At 55.7% G+C, this 12974-nt stretch overlaps 1 pseudogene; it reads left to right on the top strand.

Moving 5' to 3' along the window:
- Positions 1–8307: 8307 nt before the first annotated feature.
- LOC131569322 (Fc receptor-like protein 3) lies at positions 8308–11991 on the top strand (annotated as a pseudogene).
- Positions 11992–12974: the final 983 nt, after the last annotated feature.

The raw sequence follows: 12974 nt of genomic DNA, 5'->3' as shown, positions 1-12974 counted from the left end.
GGAGGCACAGGACCCTTGTCCCTTTTACTGAACCCAAATATCAGCTTTTTGATTAAACCAGAAGAAACGGTTTTTGTTTGTTTAGCTCTGCCCTGTTTGGCTCAGGAAGGAGGAGGGTCCCGCCTGGTTGTTGAACCAATACTTCTCAGTTCTCAAGATTCAGAATTCAAAGGGTCACAAAAGGAACAATTTCCAGGGAAAGCACCCAACAAGGAACAAACCCCAGAGGTTGCCTCTGGCATGATTCCTCCACCAGGAGGAGCCTGGCAGGTCCCAGAACTTCACTGCTCTGATGGCCAAAGTGGCATTTAGGAGCTTCTGGATTCTCTTGTCCCCTGTCCCAAACCCCTCCTCTGCTGTGTTTGCCCAACAATGATGTCACAAAGGCCCTGTGGGGGTTCCAGAGCCTCCCCCTTTGCCAGGGCAGTCAGGATCAGGCCATGGCACCGGGTGGGGTGTCAGAGACAGGAAAATTTGATGTCTGGAGACATTTTGGAACACCTATGTCTGGCAGGGGTGGGCCAGACCTTGCTTTTGCTGAGACAGGGCCCCGTCTGTCCATCATTCTGTCAGCCATGGCACACTGGAGACATTGCGACACTCTGCCAAAGCCAGCCCCTGAGTGGCCAGGAGACCAGAAGTGCCAGCTGGGGAGAGGGCGCTTGGTGGCCTAACTGGCTTAAAGGGCAGAGCATGAGGTGGCACAGTTTCTGACCCTGTCTTCAGTTGAGGTCTCTGTCCCATCCACACTGGAACCCAGGATTTGACCACTTGTTTAAATGAGAAATATTTGCCAAGGAAAGTGTGAATGTTCCTGGAATGGAAAGAAGACCCATGCCTAAAACTTATATTCATTTCAAAAATTATGGGTCTTCCAGGCCAAAGGGTTGGAGAATGAATAACAGTTCTTTACTGGGAAATTTATAAACCAGAACAGAACAAACAACACAAACCCAGAACTTTCCCTCCCGCTCAGCGCTGTTCGTTTTTGTGGCAGTTATAACTGCGGCCAGCAGGGGGCACTTCAGGGAGCACTCCCGCCCAGCAGGGGGTGCCCCAGTCCAGCTCCATCCCCTCAGGGGCCATGGCGGCCTCGGATGGGAGGGAGGAGGGGAAATCGCTCCTGTTGCAAACTCACGGGCACCAATCGGTCCCGGTACCACCACTGTCAGCAGGCAGAAGCCGCCAAGGCAGCAGGTTGGATCCCAGTGCCCACTGGCAGCGTAGCAGCGTCCCAGTGCCAGGCACAGTCCCTGCACAAAAACCACAGCTACTGTCTATGATTCTGGAGGGAAGGAAGGCAGCACCTGACATGTCTCGGATCCACAACGTCACTTCTGATCGCATTACAGCCTTTCATTCCCTTTTCCTCCTTCAGCCTGGGCACAGCAGCTCTGGGAATATTGAATTTCCCTGGGATGCTGAGGAAAGATCGTGCTCGGTGCTGACTCTGCCAGGGCTCCTCAGGTGGCTGCAGAGCGCATTTGGATTTCCTGCTCCTCCTGGGCCACTGCTGGTTTTGACCCAGCCGCTGCAGGGGAGGAGGAGGAGAGCAGAGGCACAGCCCTGAGGGCTCTGCAGCTGCAGCTGGAGCACAGAGATAGCCAGGGCTGGGAGCTGTGCCTTGGGAGGGCAAAATGGGGCTAAATTGGAGCTATTTGGGCCAATGCCCCTGTTCTGCTCCAGACGCTGCCGACCCTTCAGGAGGTGTTGTAATTATTGTTGGGATTCCTGAAGGTCCGTTGTGTTCCTAAAGCATCCATGTGCACAAACAGAGGGCTCCGCTGCCTCTCCCAGGGATTTTGGAATTCTGCGGCTAGGGCGGGAGCGGCTGGAGCAGGCGGCTGGAGCAGGTGGCCCACAGGAGCAGCACCTGGCCATGCAGGTGGAGCAGGAGTTCCAAGAATTCTGCAGGGTGCTCAGGTGAGGCCCACGGGGCCAGGCCATGGTGGGACACAACTTGCCATTCCTGCTCCCCCCAGATTTTGAGACAGAGCAGTGACACCCATCGGGCTCCCAAACCCCTCAGGGTCTAGGCGCAGCCTCAAAGGACGTCCCAGCCCAGGCCTTGGGGATGATTCCGATACTCCCGGGCTCGTTCCCGAAAAACGGCAGTGCTCCAGGAGTGATGGGCACATACCGAAGGAGCAGCCCAGGGCTGCTGGAACCCGAGTGCTGTAGGCAAGGATGGCGTGAGGGATCCGGGCCCCGCTCAGCTGGCGCTGCCCCAGGAATATCTCATCCTGCAGGGGTTCGGCAAGCTCTGCTGGTGCCGGCCCCAGGGCTGTCGGGGGGTGCGGCCGGAGGGGCCGGGGGGCAGCGGGTGGGAGGGGCCGGGATGGAGGGACCGGGACCCCACTGGGGAGCCCCGAGCATGGAGGGAGCTAAACGGCGGAGGGGAGATCCCGGGACAGGGGGGAGCAGAGACTCTGCGGTGGGGTCTGAGGAAAGGGGGGACAGCAATGGTGGTCCTGGAGCACCAGGAAGGGGCCCAGCTGCCATCGCGCTGCGAGTGCCAGGACAGTCACAGGGTGTCCTATCCGACTGTGGCAGCGTGTCCAAAGCCACTGTCGCGATGTGTCGGGACTGAGCGTTGCCTGGGTAAGGCCCCCACAGCTCCGGGAAGTGGAGGGGTACCCTGGAAGGGGTGCAGCAGGTGTGAGGCAGAGCCCTGTCCATTCTCTATGTCCTGTGCAGGTGAGGAGAGCAGGGATGGAGCACCTGTGGGGACACCAGGAATCCAGACAGGGTCCCTGCCCACCACGGCCGCAGGGTAAACCCCCTGCTCGACATTTCCATCCTTTTCTCTCTTGTCTAAAGACTGAGCCAGAACCCAAAAATACTCTCTGGGATGTTCTAAAGGGCTGCAGGTTTGAGACAGGAAGGAGGAGGAGGGTCCTGGTCAGATTGTTGAGCAGATGGTTGTTGTCTTTGCAGGATTTTCGGGTCTCTCCCAGTCCCTTGCCTAGAAGGACAAAGTGATCAATTGCTGCATTTCTGGACTGGTTCCCCCACAGCTGCCTTTGTAGGGGAGTTTCCAGTCAGTCCTGCTCTGAAAACCACCAAAGGCCGCCTCAGAGCCACTGCTTGGGCTCCCTTTGAGGTTTGTGCTTCTTGCAGGGCTGAGCAAACCACAGGCAGGCCTTTTTCCCCCACAGAATTCTCATCTTTGCCATATGTGAAAAACATGTTCTCTCACCCGTGAAAATTTTAGAAGTTTAAAAAAGGACAATAGGAGGCAAGGACCATAGAACAAAGAGCAAAGGTTGTTATGGGCGGGTGCATCTTGGCACTCAGCCAAGAGCACATTGTTCTCTTCGGTGATACCTCTTAGATACTTTTTCCCTTACATCAGCCTGTTGCATATTCATATATACTTTGTCATGGTTTTGGCCTGGCACAGAGTCAGTGCCCCCATGAGTATACCTTCTCCCTGGTGTCTGCTGTGAGATTTGACCAGGAATAAGCAAAGCAGGCTCCAGCTTAAACATAAAGAAAACTTTGTTACCTAAACTACAAGAAAAGAAAGAAAAAAAAACTATAAGAGAAAAAATTGAAAACCTTACAAAAATCACTTTCCTCCTCCCCACCACCAAAATTTCCCAATCTGATACATTCCCCCAAATCACCAACTGCCCAGTCTGGCACCACCCTTTAGAATACTCAAACTTCAGTCCATGAAGAGGAGAGGAGTCTTTCTTGCACCATAGGCTTCCCCTGGAAACACGTTGAAACCTCGTGTGCTTCCATGTCACTCGGAACCCCCTGGAAAAAGTCTTTTTTCCACTTGTGACATCTTCCTTCCATGCCCAGTACTCTCACCACTATGCATGGACCAGAGCTGCTTTTAGGGTTGTCTTTTAAGGATGCCTTGTCTCACTCCAAAAAGGCACCGTCTCTGCTTTGGGACATCTGTCCCCCCCCATTTTTTCCAACCACCTGGGGCCAAGGGGTACCCACAATGAACCCTCCTGGTTCTGAGGCACTGCCTCCCCCTAAGTGCAGTCTCTGTGTCACAGGAATAAAACTGAGTCTATGGCTACACAAGAAAAGTCCAGCCAAAAGGCCACTCCAATCAACTCTCTCTCCACTCAGCCAGCCTTCTCCACGTCCTTTGGGCCAGGTCCTTGGTTATCTCATCTCTCATCTCTCTTCTTATCCAGCTCTGAGGAGGATCAGCATTTTTGCGAGGTCCCAATCATGAAAGAAAGGGGTTAAAAATTCAGTCTCTGCCTGTCCCAGAGCTCCGGCACTCCCACACTTGCTGCTGCTCCGGCCGGGCAACTCCTCCCTTGCTGCATTCCTACCCTTTCTCCTCCTGGGCTGGCTGCTATCACATTCGTCGTCGCTGGCTCTCCCTCTCTCTCTCCTGGGGGGGGTACTGCCTGATGTCTCCTGAGGCTCCTCCACCCTTCCATCCTCAAGGGCCTCCTCACCCCCCATCTCTGTCCAGGCCCAGGCCTACCACATGGCTGCCCCTCCCCCGCCCAGCAGCAGTGGCTGGACGAGGGAGGGCGATCTGTCCTCTTTGCCTCGAAGTCCCAAGAGAGCCTCCCAGGGCCGAAGCTCTGGTTTTAACCCCTGTGTGTTCTCAGAGGTGTGTCCAAACCCCACTGGCCACATCAGGTGCCAATATCAAAATCCGAGCACCCATTGGTTTCACCACAGCATCCCAGATTCCCACTTCTTCCTGGTCAAACCACCACACACTTATGCATAGAAAACTTTTTCCCCAAACTAATTTACATTCCAAGAATTGTTTAGCATGGCTCATCCTTGGATCCGCCTTTTTAGAGCATTATTCCTTGGTTGTGCTTTTAGCCATTTCTTATCATCAGCTTCGTTTGTGGGCCTGGGTCCACACTGTCTTCGGGTGGTGAGTGCTGACAGTTGGCATATCTGTAGCAGGTGTCCTTATCCTGTGTTTATCAGATGTTATCCCATCCAAGCAGGCATTTTAACACAAGCATCCTTATATCAGCTGTTTCACAAAGCTTAATTAACAACAGAAATAAAAACTATATCTTTGTAACAAAGTTACTTTAACATTACAGATATAAATTCCATTTTAACATTTGTGAAAATCCAGTAATATATCTATGTATTTACAATACTTGGTGTGCTGGTTTGACCAGGAAGAAGTGGGAATTCTGGGATGCTGTGGTGAAACCAATGGGTGCTCGGATTTTGATATTGGCACCTGATGTGGCCAGTGGGGTTTGGACACACCTCCGAGAACACACAGGGGTTAAAAGCAGAGCTTCGTTCCTGAGAGTTTCTCTTGGGACTTCGAGGCAAAGAGGTCGGATCTCCCTCCCCCGTCCAGCTGCTGCTGCTGGGCGGGGGAGGGGCAGCCATGTGGTAGGCCTGGGCCTGGACAGAGATGGGGGGGGTGAGAGGGTTGAGGAGACCCTTGAGGATGGAAGGGTGGAGGAGCACCAAGAGACATCGGGCAGCCATCCCCCCCCACCAGGAGAGAGAGAGGGAGAGCCGGCGACGGAATGTGATAGCAGCCGGCCCAGGAGGAGAAGGGGGGAGTGTGGTGAGAAGGTGCCCCGCAGGGCAGTGTGGGAGTGCCGGAGCTCTCCGAGAGAATGAAATTTTTAACCCTTTCCTTACATGATTGAGACCTTGCAAAAATGCTGATCATCCTGGAGCTAAATAAGAAGAGAGATAAGAGATGAGGTAACAAAGACTAGGCCCGAGGGAAGTGCAAAAGACTGGCTGAGTGTAGGGAGAGATGACGGAGTGGCCTTTTGGCTAGACTTTTGTGTAGCCATAGACTGAACCATTCTTATTCCTTTGACACAGAGACTGCATTTAGAGGGAGGCAGTGCCTCAGAACCAGGAGAATTCAGTGTGGGTACCCCTCGGCCCCAGGGGGCGAAAAAAATTGGTGGGGACAGATGTCCCAAAAGAGAGACTGTGCCTTTTTCTGGAGTAAGACAAGGCATACTTAAAAGACAACCCTAAAAGCAGCTCTAGTCCATGCACAGGGGTGAGAGCACTGGGCATGGAAAGAAGATGTCACCATAGGGCAAAAGGACTTTCCAGGCGGTGCTGAGTGACATGGAAGCACATGAGGTTTCAGCGTGTTTACAGGAGAAGCCTATGGTGCAAGAAGGACTACTCTCCTCTTCATGAACTGAAGATTGAATGTTCTAAAGGGTGGTGCCGGACTGAGAGTTAGTGATTTGGGAGAATGTATTGCATTAGGAAATTTGGTGGGGGGGAGGAGGAAAGTGCTTTTATAAGGTTTACATTTTTTTTTCCGTTGTAGTTTTTTCCCTCTTCTTTTCTTGTAGTTTAGTTCATAAAGTTTTCTTTATTTCAAAGCTGGAGCCTGCTTTGCTTATTCTTAGTCACATCTCACAGCAGACACCAGAGAGAAGGTATTCTGGTAAGAACACTAGCTTTGTGCCAAGCCTAAACCACGACACTTGGTGAGAGGGACAAAGTGATCAATTGCTGCATTTCCGGACTGGTTGCATGACAGCTGGCCCTGCACGGGGGCTTTCCAGCCAGCCCCGCTCTGAAAACCATCAAAGGCCCTCACAGAGCCGTTGCTTGGGCTCCCTTTGGGTTTTGTGCTTCTTGCAGGGCTGAGCAAACCACAGGCAGGCCTTTTTCCCCCACAGAATTCTCACCTCTGCAGCAGTTCTAAAGCTGCCAGAATCAAAGCCAAGGGGGCAGGAGGGACCCTCTGGTCCTGGCTACTACCTGGGTCTGGCCAGAGCAGGGCTGGGCAATGGCCATCCCTGTGCAGTGGGGCTGGGCCATGGCTGGGCCCCACCCTTGGATGGCCACTGGCTTCAAGGAGCAGGAGTTTGGGAGCTCCTTCCTGCCCGGGGCTCCATTCCCCAGCTGCTCTTGCTGGCTCAGATCCTGCAGGGGACGAGCAAGAATGGAGAAGTCTGGAAACACCAGGAGCTGCCATCCCCCAGGACAGGAGCCCCTTGTCCAGCATGTGTCCCCCCTGGGACAGGATCCCCCCAGGACAGGAGCCCCCTGTATTTGCCCCCCGCCAGGGTAGAACCCTCCTCCCATGTGACATTTAGCACAAACGGTCTCTTCCTTCTGCTACAGGAGAGAGAAAGTGAAAGTGTAGGCAGGGGGAAAGCTGCACTCCTCCATCCCCCACAGCCTCCCCAGCCCTCCCTGCAGACGCCTCACCCCTGCTTCCCCCACCCTGGGCTTCCCCCAACTCGTTCCCTGCTCACAAGCTCCCCAGGATCATCAAGACACAAACTGGGAGGTTGTGAAATTGAGGGATAAAAGGAAGGAAATGGAAATGAAGAACCGGAAATGCCCCTGGAGATTGTGCTGGCACAGACCCAGAGCACCTCTGAATCCCCTCTTGTTGCCCCCCCAAATCACGGGCAACCCAGCAGGCAGCTCTAGCCCCTGAGTCTTCCGAAAATCTGAGGCACCCAGGGAAGGAGCTGTGACACACATGCACATCCCATCACAGTCCATCCCTGGCAAACTCATTCCCCTGGGAAGCTGACCATGGGACCCCCATTCCTTCTCTCTCCCCTTCCCTGGGACCCCCATACTGGAGCTGTCATTGCCCAGGATCTCCATGGCCCAGGACCCCATTCCCAAGGAACCCTCTCCCATTTATTCCGTCCCCTGAAATCCCCCTTTCTACTGGGACCTTAATTCTCCCAGGTGCCCCCATTCCCCCTGCACACCATTCCTGGAACAAAAATCCCCTGATGAAGGATTTATTACTAATAAATGTATTACAATTAAAGTTTTTTTCTATATACCCTTTTAAACTTTTTAATCTACTTTACCTTTCTCCTAGTCTCATCTCAAAACAAAAAATAAATAAATACTTTCTGATAAATGCACGAATAATTAACCAACACTGAACCCACAACATTAATTATTACATTAACTAAAATATCTCAAATTAGCAAACAAAAACCATGACACCAAATCCCTGAAGCCCACCTTCCCCTGGGACTCCCATCCCTGAGTCTCCCCAGGCCTGGGTACCCCCATTCCCATGGCATCCTCCTCCCCTGTGACTCCCCCTCCTCACGACCCCAATTCTCCATGGACCCATTCCCTGGACTCCCATTCCCCTGGACACCCATCCCTGGCTCCCCAAACCCCCTGAGCCCCCCTGCTCCTGGGAAGCCCATGTCCCACCGACCCAGAGACAGCCTTGTCCCCAGCATGTCCCCACCCTGCCCACAGCCTGTCCCCAGCTTGTGGCCACCCTGCCCCCACTAGGTGCCACCTACACATGGGGACGAGATGTGACCTCGCTTCCTTCCCCTTCATCCAAAGAGCCACCAGCCAGGGGAGCGGTGGCCACAGCAGCGAGTGACAGCCAGTGCACATGGCTGGGGACACTGGGATGGCCGGCAAGGTGGTGCTGCTCCTGTGGGGTGAGTTCCCTGGCCACGGGCCGCACTGGTAGTACCCCGGGGATGGGTGTTGGTGAGGGAGAGATTGGTGGGGAGGGGGCACAGGGGAGCTGCAGGGTTCCCTGAGGTTCCCAATGCCAGAAGAGCCAGAGCATGAAGTGACCAGGGTCATGGGGTGGCCGTGGGGACAGGAAAGGGTGAACAGGGCTGGAGGAATAGGAATGTGGGGAGAGGCATCCTGGGGCTAGGGCAGCTGTGGGGACAGGGACACAGGGATGCAGGGATGCAGGGACAGGGAGAAGACAAGCACAATGTGGATGGGCCATGGAGACAGAGGCCATGGGGCTGGCGGGGGAGACATGTGCTAGCACAGTGTCTCCATCGAGACATCTGTGCCACACCAATTCCCTCAGGGGACAGTTCAGGGGCAGCCCCTATGAACCATTCCCCTGTGCAGAACTGTCCCCATGGTGCCACACTAACTGAGCCCTGTCCTTTCTCCCTTCCAGCCCAGACCCTCGGCCTCGCTGGTGAGTCCTCAGGGGATGTCATGGCCCAACCCCGCTGTCCCCAGCCCCACACTGGCCCTGCCAGACTGGTGACCCCTGTCACCCACAGGTGCCCAGACTACCCAGCTCCTGGTGGAGCCCCCCTGGAGGCCGGTGGTGCTGTGGGACCGAGTGACACTGACCTGCCAGGGCTCAGGGGACACTCGTGTCACCACCTGGTACAAGGACGGGCAGCGCTGGAGGCAGGAGAGACACAACCGCCTCACTGTCACTGAGAAAGGCAACTACACGTGTGAGAGACCCAGCACTGGGCTCAGCCCTCCTTTGAGAGTCTTAGACGGTGAGGGGCATTTGGGTGTCCCTATCCTGGCACCAACATTGACCCTGGGGCTCTGGGTGGGCTCTGCTCCATGGGTCACCTCCTGTGTGACCAGAGCCTGTCCCCTACTCTGGGGTCATCCCAGAGCATCCCAGTGCTGGCAGACCCTGTTTGTGGATTTGGGGATCCCTGGTGTGCTGTGTGTGAGCCAATATGGGGGTTGCGATGGCATTGGGACCCACCTGGTCCCCGCAGTGTAACAGGAGCCCTGTGTCCCACAGCCCCATTGGTGCTGCAGGTGCCGACACAGGCACTGCTGGAGGGGGACATGGTGACACTGCGCTGCCGGCGATGGCGGGACAACCCGGTCAGCTCAGTGTCCTTCTACCACGAGGAGAAGAAACTTCAGGAGCTCCGCGATGGGACAGAGTTTTCCCTGTCCCCTCTGCAGCTGCAACACAGCGGCAGCTACAGCTGCAGGGGCTGGGTGAAATCCAAGGTATCACGAGGATGGGAGAAGTCGGAATCAGTGACAGTGACAGTGCATGGTGAGCATTCCACAACTGTCACTCCAACCCCCCCACAGCCCGTCCCTAGTGACTCGGGCTCACAAATCTCCCTCCCCTCTCCTTTCCAGAGCTTTTTACGGCGCCGGTGCTGGAAGTTCACTCTGAGCCCACCAATGGTTCCCCCCTGACTCTCAGCTGCCTCAGCTCCCCCAGCCCCCTGCGGCCCCGAGCCCCCCTCCTGCACGTGTTCTACCGGGACGGGCAGGTGCTGGGGGGCCCACAGGGTTCCCCGCAGCTGCAAGTGCCCGCTGTGGGGGTCTCCCACTCGGGGAATTACAGCTGCGAGGTGCGCTCGGAGGGGGGGACTGTGCGGAAGAGCAGCGCCCGGCTCCGTGTCACGGTGCGCAGTGAGTGCGGGGATGGGCACGGGGAGCCCTCACTGCCTCCTCGGGTGCCCCGCCTGGGTACCTCCATTATTACCCCATTCCCCCCATCCCTCACTGCGTCCATTCACCCATCTCTGAGTCAACCCCACCCCTCTCTGCTTTTTCCCCACAGTCGCCAAGTCCCACCATACTCTCTCTGGGTCTCCATACCCGCACTGGGGTCCTCCCATCTCCCACTCCATGTGTCCCCTCATTAAACCCCCCATCCTTCCTTGGGGTACCTATCCAAGCCCCTCCCCCTCCGCAGCTCTGCACCTCCTCTCGTCTCCCTCACTGGGATCTCCCTGCCCCTCCCTGACCTTCCCCCAAGTCCTTCAATGTCCCTGGTGTCACCCCCTCCCGCAGGGGTTCTGCCCTCGGGGGTGTCTCTGTCAGCACAGCCTTGTGCTGAGCTGCACGGTGGCCACAGGGACAGGTCACTCCTGGTACCCGGGAGGGCTCAGGGGCACCACTTGGCACGGGCTCCACCTGGAGCTGCACCACACTGGGGACAATGGCAGCGGCCACTGCTAGTGCGGGGACAGCATGACTGAGACTGTCCCCCTGAATGTCACTGTCCTTTGTGAGTAGGACCCTCCGACTTGGGGTGACCCCACCCATGGCACCCCCATCCACCTCACCAGGTGCCAGCCCTGTCTGTGTCCCCACAGTGCCCGTGGCCAATGCCACCATCACCCTCAGTCCCCTGTCACACCTGGTGCGCTCAGGAGACAACGTGACTCTGCACTGCTCGGTGCAGGTGGGCTCAGCCCCTGTCACCTTCACCTGGCTGCACAATGGGCAGGCGGTGGCCCAGGGTCCCCTCCTGGAGCTCAGGGCTGTCGATGTGGGACATTCGGGCACCTACCAGTGCATGGTCACCAACCAACAGGACGGGCGCCAGGCACTCAGTTCAGAGCTGGCCCTGGAGGTGACAACACAGGAACAGGGCACAGGTAGGGTGACACAGGGTCACATGGGGAGTTCAGGACTCCCGGGGTTCTGGGTGACCCCAATGTGTCCCTCTTTGTCCCCAGCAGTGGCCGCAGGGGTCTGTGGGTCCCTCCTGTTCCTGGTTCTGCTCCTGGCTGTCATTGGAGGCTGGCACTGGTGGCACCACCCAGGTGGGTGACAATGGAGGGGGAATGGGGGTCCCAGGGATTGGGGTGAAGCCCCCACAGAGTTCAGGGTCCAGATGGTGGCACCAACAGCTCCTGACTTGGGTGAAGCTGAATCCCCAGAGATCTCACCTGGAGATCCTGGGGGATTTGGGGAGGTCCTGTAGGGTAGTGCAGGGACATTGGGGGTTCTGTCAGGGGTTTTGAGGAGTTTGGGGTCTCAGTGGATTCAGTGGGTGATTCAAGGCTCATTAGGGGCTTCAGGGATGCATGAGGCTCCTGGGGGCAGTCAGAGATCTCAAGGGTGTTCAGGAGCCCTGAGGACTCCATAGTCACCCCTCCCCCCTTTCCTTTGCAGCCCTCAGGAAACAGCAAGAAAGGTGAGTGGGGGGTCCAGGCCTGAACCCCCATTTTATGTTCATTACAACCCCCCACACCCCCACAGACACCCCCTTATCCTTGCAGGGGCCCCCCAGGGCCTTTGGCCCCTCCAGAGGCAGGGGAGGTGCTGTACAGCCAGGTCATGCGAAAAAAGAAGACAGGGGGTGAGTACAGGTGGGGGGACAGGGACATGTCACCCTAGTGGTGTCACCTCCCATCCAGGTTCCCCCACCTGGTGTGTCTTGCAGTGCCCCCCTGTGCCACAACCCCCCAGGTGACCAATGCAGAGCTGCCAGGACCCCATGGGCAACAGCAGGACTCCAGTGACATCTACGAGAACATGCTGTGACACGCTGGGCACTGGGGGCACTGGAGATCCCTGCCTGAGGGCACCTCCCACTGTGTGTCCGCCCCCCAGCTCCCATGGATGCCCACCGTGCCATGGGGGGATGGCCACAAGTGTGGGGTCCCATGTGGGGCTACCCAGAGCTCTCCGTTCCAGTGCTTCCAGTGCTCCCGGTACCCCCAGGAGCTTCCCATTCCAGAACCAGGGGGCACAGCATCACTGTCCCTCTTATGGGACCGAAAACACAGCTTTTTCGTTAAACCAGGAGAAATGGTTTTTGTTTGTTCAGCTCTGCCCTGTTTGGCTCAGGAAGGAGGGACCCGGCCATGTTGTTGCGCAGATCTTTGTGGGATTTTTGGGGCTCTGTCGTGGTTTGAAAGACAGGTGTCTGTTAAAGAAGGAAGGAACTTCTCTGGAAATGGAAAATATAAACCTCTTCCCTCTGAATTATTAAAATTTTGGAATTAAGGGGCTCTCAGGTAAAGATATGGGAGTAGGAATAACAGTAGGAAAATGCAAAAATAAAAATAAAATTTGTTATAGATGAATAATGAGATGATTTGCCCTAACAATTAAGGAATGAATACTGTGTGAATATTAGGAGAAGATTTCTTGATGTATAAGTATGTTATTGTAGTTTATTGTTTAGATGCCCTCTGTTCTCCTCACAGTCCCCTTTCCCCATCCTCTGTATTGTCGCCACCGGGCAGCCTGAGTTATTTAGCACAGGTAAAAGGAAGGCGTGTACATGTGCTCCTCCTATAGGGCAGCTGAGAATGAAAAAACTCGTTGCTACTGGAGGGCACAGCATGACAACACCTGACTGACCAATCAAGTTGCAGGAAAGCAATCTCCACCAATAAACGGCAAAGAAGAGTTGACTGACAGACTTTGGGAGGGGCCAGGGTTGGCTGATGCAACCCCCAGAGGTATAAAAGGTGAAGCACCCATCCCAAAGATGAGCTGTGTGGTAAGCAGCCATGAGG

Source organism: Ammospiza caudacuta, chromosome 30 (assembly GCF_027887145.1).
Source record: "Ammospiza caudacuta isolate bAmmCau1 chromosome 30, bAmmCau1.pri, whole genome shotgun sequence".
NCBI classification, from domain to species: Eukaryota; Metazoa; Chordata; class Aves; order Passeriformes; family Passerellidae; genus Ammospiza; species Ammospiza caudacuta.
Note: the sequence above shows the minus strand (reverse complement) of the source record. Positions and strands in the feature narration are given on the sequence as shown.